Source organism: Leuciscus leuciscus (genome assembly GCF_965113295.1).
Source record: "Leuciscus leuciscus genome assembly, chromosome: 11".
NCBI classification, from domain to species: Eukaryota; Metazoa; Chordata; class Actinopteri; order Cypriniformes; family Leuciscidae; genus Leuciscus; species Leuciscus leuciscus.
The window spans coordinates 7,482,450-7,491,861 of record NC_138735.1 but is presented as its reverse complement, the minus strand read 5'-3'; the positions used below and the strand labels follow the sequence as shown (position 1 = coordinate 7,491,861).

Sequence of the window (9,412 nt, the reverse complement as noted above, 5' to 3'; positions counted from 1 at the left end):
AAAACTAAAAAACTAAAGAAAACTCTTAAGCTTACTGAAGACCAGTAAACATCCAGTGATACAATAAGGACAAATGAACTAATTACAAGCATCAGGACAACAAACTACAATGGAACAAAGAAATAGACCTACCTGGAAACTTCAAGCAATAGGAATAAGAAATACTAGCCTATGTAAATTGTTTAAAGTGATCAAATGTATAAAACACACTTTATAAGGTAAATTATTAAGGTGAGACAAATGTGATTCAGTGAAGAGCAGTGAGAGATTTTCTTGTTTTTCATTTGATTAACATTAATGACAGCAGGTTTATTAGGCTGCTGTCACTTTAAGAGCGAATGCATGGATCAAATATACTGTCACGTATGCGTTTTCTTTCTCAAATGTTAACGTTCATTTGAGACATAACTTACAGTGTTTACAAGGATACTTGCAAAGATGGATGTTTTGACACACAAGTATGTGTATTTAACCGTTGAAGCCCAAATAGGCGGCAAAAAGATTTAAATTCAGTTCTTATGAGGAGCGACTTCATGTGCACTCGCATATATTGAAATGATGAATAATCACTGAAGCTGTCAATAACAACGCTAAATACACAAATCTCCTGTTATAATCAATGAAGCAGAAGCGGTCTACGCTGTGCAACGAATCTTGTTTATACTTGTTGGTTATAATGAAAGGATTAGTGCCAAACTAAATCTGACTAACTTAAACACATCTGATTGGCCAATGCGTTCACACACTCAACAGATACGTCTGTGATTGGCTACAGAGCTCAATGCTGCATAAACATGTTGTAAATAGAAACCTCTGACGTTCTTTCAGAGCGTTTTAAAGCAACTGTAAGCAGGTTTGAATTCCAACACTATATTTGCTTTGTTGAACACTGGCTATCAGTGTGTACCGGTACTGAAGAACGTCAGATTCAATTATCAAATAAATCTCTGGCATGACAAAGATTCATTTTGGCGGCCACCAAAATATTTTCAATACAGAAAAAAACCCTTGATGAATAGAAAGTTCAAAAGAATTTGGAATATAAATCTTTTGTAACATTATAAATGAGACCCTGGCCTTAGAGAACGCTTAAAGAACATTGCACTGCGTTTTCACTCGATGGGTTTTGTGAGATCCTCTTGTAAAGCAGTCGTGGGAAGATCAGTGAGTGTGGGAGAGGGTGCTCTGTTCTTTCAGCATCAGTCTGTACACGTGGATATATTTTTCACAAGGCCTTCAGGCTAAGCTTCAGGAGTTTGACTTTTGACATACTAACACATTAATCGAACATTTGAAATTTGAGATGGAGTGTTTGATCTTTTGTGGGAAACCTTGCGGTCGGAACAGACACTCTAATAATATCAGTTATCAGTTATCATGCCATTTAGAGAGGAAAATTAAACAATAACCCACAAAAGTGTAATTGTGATTTTACCATGCTTAAAGATTGCATTAAATGATTTAACATAAAACGTTAATCTGCCACCGTTCAAAAGTTTGGGGTCAGTATGTTTTTTTTCTTCTTTTTTTTTTGTTGAAAGAAACTAATGCTTTTCTTTAGCATGCATTAAATAGATCAAATGCGAAAGTAAAGACTTTCATTCTTACAAAAAATATATAGCAAAGAAATGCTGTTCTTTTGAACTTTCTATTCATCAAAAAATCCTGAAAAAAATGTTTCCACAAAAATATTAAGCAGCAAAAAACGTTTTCTTGAGCAGCAAATCCACATATTAGAATGATTTCTGAAGGATCATGTGACACTGAAGACTGGAGTAATGATGCTGAAATGACAGCTTTATCATCACATTAAAAAAATTCTAATATTACAATAGAATATAGTAATTTTAAATCGTAGTAATATTTCACAATATTATGTTTTTTGATCAAATAATCAGCCTTGGTGAGTGGAAGACACTTCAAAAACATTATTGAATTTAATTTAGACCAACATAAAATGTGTTAATAATAATTACAATATTTCACAAGTAATATAGTTCATTAATATAGCTCATTAGTGATGTTGTCGATATGTAGACTATTTTTACACATACTTATTAAAATATATTTCTGAATTGGAATCGTCTGTGTGTTTCAGCACATCAACTACTGTGTCTTTTTATTATTATGTTTTCTCCTCTCAAGAGAGCAGAGACTCATTTATGTCTTTGGGCAAAAGGCCCAGCACTGAGGGCTAAATGAATCAGAATTGAATCAGAATCAGGCTGTTTGTATGCATAATCATTATGCTAATGGTATCTACTTCAAAAGACCAATGTGCTATAACCAAATAAATCCTCTCAAACCTCTCTCTTGGTTTTGTGAAGCCAAATGACCGTGAGCTGAGTGGAGGAGGAACGTGTTCAGCGATAGCTCTTATGATCTGCACTGTAAACATTACACATATTTGTTTGCACTGGTCTGTAAAATTTAGTAGTCAAAGGGATAGTTGAAAAATAAAAATGAAAAATGTTTATTACTCAAACATGTATGATAAAAATAATGGGCCGTTCTTCATACTAAGACATTGTATTAGTGGTCGACCGATATATATCGGCAAGACCGATATATCGCCCGATATTTGACATTTTTCAATCATTGACATCAACCGATAAGTTGAACTGTTTGGCTGATGTGTGTGATTAACAGATATGTTTGTGATTGGCTACAAATCTCAACGCTGCAAAAATAAGTTTAACTTTTTGGCAGATGTGTCTTTTATTTTGACGGCTTTTAACTTTTAAACAGAGTAAACTGTATACTGAAAAGTATTATAGTGTCTGCTTTTTTATTATTAATAAGCATTAGGATGGCAATCACTTTAATATGTACTCATCTACCGTCAGCGTTCAGCAAACACTTATTTATATCACTTAAGAGTCTTTGAATATCTAATAAACATTTAATTTCACAAACCTTGCAGACTTAATTGAATCCAGCTGTGAGATCTTCTGAAGTGTGCATTTACAGACTGCATGAAACGAGTGTATTCAGAGTGTGATGGTCGGTCCGTGGAAATAGGAAATTACGTGGAAACGCAAGATGACAAACTTTTTAAACCCTTGATTTCAAAGTATCCCGTGCTACAGTATATCCAGTTGCTCACTGTAATATTCATGTAATTTTCTCTGTGTGCTGTAGCCTCTGTAAAATTAGTTTCATGTATGTAAAGTAAGTGTCACCTTCTCTTTATTTAAAAAAAATAAATAAAAAAATGTATCTCAGTGCGCACAAACTTACCAGATTACTGAGTGCCTTGTTGGTTACAGTGTTTACTTAATTTTTATTCATTTTTTTTTTTTTTTTTACAAATTTCTTTATTTGTAAAAAAAAAAACTATAAGGATTACATAATCAAGAAGTTGCCATCTAAAGTATAAGTATAAGGTTCCTGCCACTGTTTTGACTTTTTACACATCTAAACTCTTCACGAGTTCTCAACCATCATATACAGACGTACAACGAGTGTGTTTAGCCCAGTACACAGCATAGTTTTGGATGTTCGGTAAGTGCCGTCGCAAAATATACGGCATAAAACCCTTTGTGTGTGTGTGTGTGTGTGTGTGTGTGTGTGTGTGTGTGTGTGTGTGTGTGTGTGTGCGCCTTTAGGCTCAGTGTTAAAAATGACAGTGTGAACGCTATGCGATCCAGGACTAAGGGTGTGTTCACACTCATAGTTCGGTTCATTTTTTTCCAGACCAAAAAAAACTAAAAAACATTTAGTCCTGGTTCGCTTAGCGCTCACATTGGCATTTTAACTTGAAGATACCAAACCTAAAGGCATCGGGATATGTTCACAACCTGATTGGTCAGCTTTTATTATGAATATTTTGCTAGAACTTACCAAACATCCAAAACAATGCTGTGTTCTGGGCTAAAAGCGCTCGCTGTGTGTGCGTAACTACATATGATGGTATTCTGACCAGCTGAGAACTTGGGAAGAGCTTGTAAAATGTGTAAATGAGTCAAAACAGCGACAGGAATCCCTCCGTCACACAAACAAACGAAGATCTGCTGTGAGGAGACGTGGTTTTGATGCCTGTACTGAACTGTGATGTGCAACATAGCGACTGTGATGAGAAAAACTGGTATGCTTGAGCATTCTGTCCTTTTTAGGGTCGTATCTTGTGACATCATGTCCTGTTTTGGGTTGGTTTACATGTCTTTGGTCCGTGTTGCGTTTATATTTCATTCGAACCGCTCTAGAGATTGTTTGGAAGGTGACTGAGATCCATCTTTTCAGCGTCTCGGTCCGCTTGTTTATTGCGCACCAGTGTTCAGATGTCAGCGTTCACACTTATTCAAATGAACCATGTGGTGGTGGTGGTGGCGCAATGGATAAGACACATGCCTTTGGTGTGAGAGACCCGGGTTCGAAATCCACTGTGAGACACCAATGTGTCCCTGAGCAAGACACTTAACCCCTAGTTGCTCCAGAGGCGTGCGACCTCTGACATATATAGCAATTGTAAGTCGCTTTGGATAAAAGCGTCAGCTAAATGAATAAATGTAAATGTAAATGTAAATGAACCGCACTAACAGAGAAATCACACCAGGGTTTGTTTCAATCCAACCAAACATGCCAAGTGTGATCAGCTGAACACACCCTAAATGTATCATTTTCTGTTTTGGTCTGGACCAAAACAACCAAGAGAACTACAAGTGTAAACACAAGCTAAGATCTCGGCATCGCCATCAAAAAAATCAATATCGGTCGACCACTTGAACATTAGAATATTCTGAAACTTGGAGCTTGAGTAAATGTCAATTTTTTTTGGTAAACTACTCCTTTAACAGAGTTTGTGTGTGTTTTGTTTGGGTAATGAAAAGCAGACGGCTGCATCAAAAGCACCGCAGGCGAATCCACGAGGGCCATTGTTGAGCGGGTGTTGGAGTCATAGACCAGCTTCAGAGACGTGCATAAATATCACACAGTCCTTTCATTAAACCTCACAGACAACAGCCAGCTGGGCAAATCCCCCCTTCAGAGCTCAGCTATTTTCTGTCTGTCTAGCCTCTCTTCCCTTGAGTATCCTCTTTCTCTCTTACATCGCTACAGTAAGGCGTCTGCCCTCCTCCCGTAACAGCGCTATGGAAACCCATCCCGGCCCTCAGGCATTGCAGGGGGCGGAGCTTGGCTTGTAGTAATTATGCATGGCACTTTGGGCAGACAGTGTAGGATATGTGCCCAGATTTTTCTCCCTCAAAGCGTTTTTTTACGTCAATATTTGCTCTTATTGTTTGCATGTTTATTGACTCTAAACTCTTCAGCCTGTTCAGCTCAAGTCTAATATTCAGCTTAAATTCACTTAAATATCTAGCGTGAAGAGGTTCAGAAAAGACTGCAGTGAGACATTAAAGAAATATATATTTTTTTGTCTTTTTGTCTTTGCCACAGAGAAGCAAAAACTATTATCCGATGATTAGTGTTTTTATGAGAGCCGGAGTTATTCCCATGACATCAGCGCAGCTGCTCTGTGTTGGTGGGTGGGAATATGGCACATGAAAGGGGAGCCCTTATTAATATGCATAAAGGGGGTGTGGCCGCTGAACATGTTTGGAGCACCTCTGATGACCTGAATCGTGATCAGCATTACATTTATTTAATAAAAGAAAAAAGAATAATTGGTTCAAATGGACAAGAAAAAAAAAAAAAAAAAAAAAAAGATAAGTATAAAATAAGACAGCAAAAATAAGTATGCTAGAAACTTTATATATAAACACACTGCTGTTCAAAAGTTTGGGGTTAATGTGATGTATGTTTAAGTAATTGCATTAAACGGATAAAAAGAGAAATTACGATTTTTTCCGTTTCCACAAAGAAATATGAAGCAGCACAACTGTTCTCAACAGTGATAATAAAAGGAAATGTTTCTTGAGCTGCAGAACAGGATATTAGAATGATTTCTGATAGATCATGTGACACCGAAGACTGGAGTAATGATGCTGATAATTCAGTTTTGATCAAAAAACATTTATTTTAAATTAAATTGATTTTATATTGAACAATATTACCGTTTTTCTTGTATTTCTGATCAAATAGCTCCAGTCTTGGTGAGCATAAACAATCTTAACAAACATCTTTTGAATGGTAGTGTGTATATACACACAAATTAATGCATTTAATTAAATTAATAAAGTTGTGTAATCAGATTACTTTTTTTTCAAGTAACTAGTAAAAGTAATGCATAACTTTTACATTTACTACAAAATATCTGACTTACTTTTTCAAATAAGTAACTCAAGTTACTTTGTTTCCACCGTTATTGACTGACAGCTCTCCTGTCCTCATGTTGAGAGAAATCAGGAGTAAAATGAAGATGTGTTGTCTGCGCTGTGTCAACATGATGGATATTGTAGTTCTAGACTAAATATGAATATGCATTCACTCATCTCACTTGCACAAATCCAGATTCAGTATTCCTCAAAATTAATAAAAACTCAGAATATTATGCAAACGGGCAGTAATTAAATGTTAATACAAATATACTTTACATATTTAATCTCACTTTATTAACCAATGTCTTTGCCGCTGACATTCGATGATCCAATTCAAACATACTAAGCAAATATGACACTGTTTTTTATTTTTGTTTTCATTGCTGAAGTAAGAGTGATGCACTTTCTTCTCCTACGTCCTATTCTTCTGTATAGCAGTACAGCTGAAAGGTTTGTTTGAGCTGCGCTCTCTACTGTACAGCATTTGCATTTCCTTCAGCCTAAGGCTTATTCATTTCACTTGTTGTGAAAGGGCCTTTATGTTTGCAAAAATAGAACTTTTTTTTTTCTTCTATTATTAGAACAAAAAACGAAAAAACAAGTTAGCCTAACACAAGTTAGTTACTTTTATGACTTCCACTGAGGCAGTTGTAATTCTGATTGTGTTGAGATATGTGCTATTAACTCAGCTCTACTCTTGAATGTGTTCATGTGTATTATGTATAGTGTGCATATTGTGTTTCTGAGTTTATATGTCAGGAAGACAGGGTGGCGCTGGCACAGATGGCATCACAGTCAGACCTGCTTCCTTAACAGCATGACACACACACACACACACACACACATTCTCACACACTGCAGTAGGAAAATGATTCCTCAAGTTACTGAAAATAAAGCCTCCAGGATTCACTCAAGATCTCACAGATTATACATGGTTACTGCCAGGTGATACTCCACTAAAAGAACATAGTAACCTTATCAGTACAACATTTGCCATTTGCTTAACACCTGATCGCATAATACATTGTGTGTTTTACTGTCTAGTCATCCATCCATCCAGGTATTACAAGATGGCATTATTACAGTTATGAAATGTCTTACTCTATCCCTTTTTCCTTGACACACACACACATTTTTATTTTATTTGTTTATTATTAATATTTAAGTAATTTGTTAGAATTTAATATTTAATCATTTAATTAAAATGATTAATTATGTGAAAATAAAGGTTGCCTTTCTCTTTGTATTTCTGAGCTTTCTGCTCCACTAAATATTACAAAATGGTCTTCTTACAGTTATGAAATGTCTTAATTGGCCGTTTTCATTGACACGCACACACTCAGCATATGTGTGAATCATGATTGAGCCTGTGAGCTGTGTTGTGATCAGACACCTGTTAACACTCCAGCACTGCACAGATTCTGATCTGGACTCTAATGCCCTCAGCAGGTGCCGCTGGCCTGTTTTCTGCCCACACATTCACACACTCACAGCTGCCTCACTGCACTGGCACACGCGGGCAGTGTTTGGACAGCTTGCTTACATCACGCTCAGGAAGCTCTCTGATATGTGCTGTGCAGATTTATGAGGGCCTTTTTCATAGCGCTTAGTTGGAAGTCTGTGAGACTGTATTGATTTCTATTCTTTGACGGTTAAGTTCCCTTGATCTTCAGCTCATTTTAGCTGAGAACGATGAGCTTGTAGAGCAGCTAGCATCGTTTTACAGAATCTGTTTAATCAACCCTTACACATCCATCCATCCATCCATCCATCCATCCATCCATCCATCCATCCATCCATCCATCCATCCATCCATCCATCCATCCATCCATCCATCCATCCATCCATCCATCCATCCATCCATCCATCCATCCATCCATCCATCCATCCATCCATCCATCCATCCATCCATCCATCCATCCATCCATCCATCCATCCTGTTTGCGCAGACACTTGTCAGTGGGATGAATTAATGAAGGGCAAAACCATTTTGTGTCCCACCTACTTGGATCTCATGATCCAATCAAATCTTTGCTGATAACGATAGCCGGTTATTCAGAATGATATCTGCTGATACAGATAGTTTGATTTTCTTTATTACTCTCAAATAACTGAAATGTGTATACAACTCAGTTGCACATAAGGTAACAGACACTTGTCTTCATGTAGGGCTGAAACGACATGATCGACAACAAAACATTTTTGTTGTCAAATAGTCGTTTGATCTCACATTTTCTATTTTAAGGGCCTGCAAAAATGCGGTTTGACCAGTGGGGGCGCTGTAGCGCAAATGATGCAATCTAATAGAAGACATGGCTCTTCAGAGGGCAAATGAAGGCGAACCAGTAGAGTGTGAGAAAGTTGAACATAACTACAAAAAGAAATCCTTCATATGCAGGGCTGCCAACTCTCAGACTCAAGTCACATGTCAATTTTCTCTGAAAAATACATTGCAGAGCAAAGAGGATTCTGTCAGACAAAACAGAGCAGGTTACTTTGGATATAAAAAAGTGGCAGCCTTTTAAGTTCCGTCAATTTTACTACAAAATCCAAGCGATAAATATGGTGTAGGGAAAACCCGTAGATCTGGCAACCCTGGCTTGGTTCATAGGGTTAAATAAAGCCTGCTTTAACGTCGTTATGTTTTAACTGTTAATGCGTTGTTGTGTTAACTTTGACAGCTCTAAATTCAACTCAAGAGGCATGTTGTTCACACACAGTATGACTGTATGAGTAATGCATCCTTTTGATTGAACTTTTATTAAAAGAGTTGATTTGCTTACATACTGTATGCTAATGGTGACCTTGAAATAGTGCAGAATATTGAATATTGTACACATTTATGTGGCCAAGCATAAATGGATGATCATACTCAGACATAAATCCAATCATCAAGATGCACAAAGTGACCCAGTAGAGTATATGTGACCCTGGACCTTGTCACATGTCGCAAAGGGATATTTGTGGCAATAGCAAAAACATACATTGTATGGGTCAAAATTTTCAATTTTTCTTTTATGCCAAAATCATTCGAATATTAAGTAAACATCAAGTTCCATGAAGATATTTAGTAAATTTCCTACCGTTACATTTATTTTTGTGAGTGAATGCAGCACAATCGCGAACATAAATGGACAACTTTACAGGAGATTTTCTCAATGTTTTGATTTTTTTGCACCCTCAGATTCCAGATT

General features: G+C 36.7%; 1 protein-coding gene and 2 long non-coding RNA genes across 5 annotated transcripts in view; 2 read left to right on the top strand and 1 right to left on the bottom strand.

Annotated features, from left to right (window-relative positions):
- LOC309509614 overlaps window positions 1-2,035 on the bottom strand; it is a 255,461-nt gene extending 253,426 nt beyond the window's left edge. The window contains exon 1 of the long non-coding RNA XR_014209936.1: window positions 24-2,035. This is a non-coding gene — a long non-coding RNA (uncharacterized lncRNA). The remainder of the gene's footprint in view (window positions 1-23) is intronic.
- Window positions 1-9,412, top strand: part of ccny (cyclin Y) — a 50,589-nt gene that overhangs the window by 11,628 nt on the left and 29,549 nt on the right. The gene's annotated exons all lie outside the window — the stretch shown is intronic.
- On the top strand, window positions 2,044-9,155 carry LOC309509613. 2 transcript variants are annotated; one of them, XR_014209934.1, is made up of 3 exons: window positions 2,044-2,436; window positions 3,344-3,574; window positions 3,609-9,155. It is a non-coding gene; the product is annotated as an uncharacterized lncRNA (long non-coding RNA). The 2 variants fall into 2 exon arrangements; XR_014209935.1 differs by having other exon boundaries at window positions 3,344-9,155.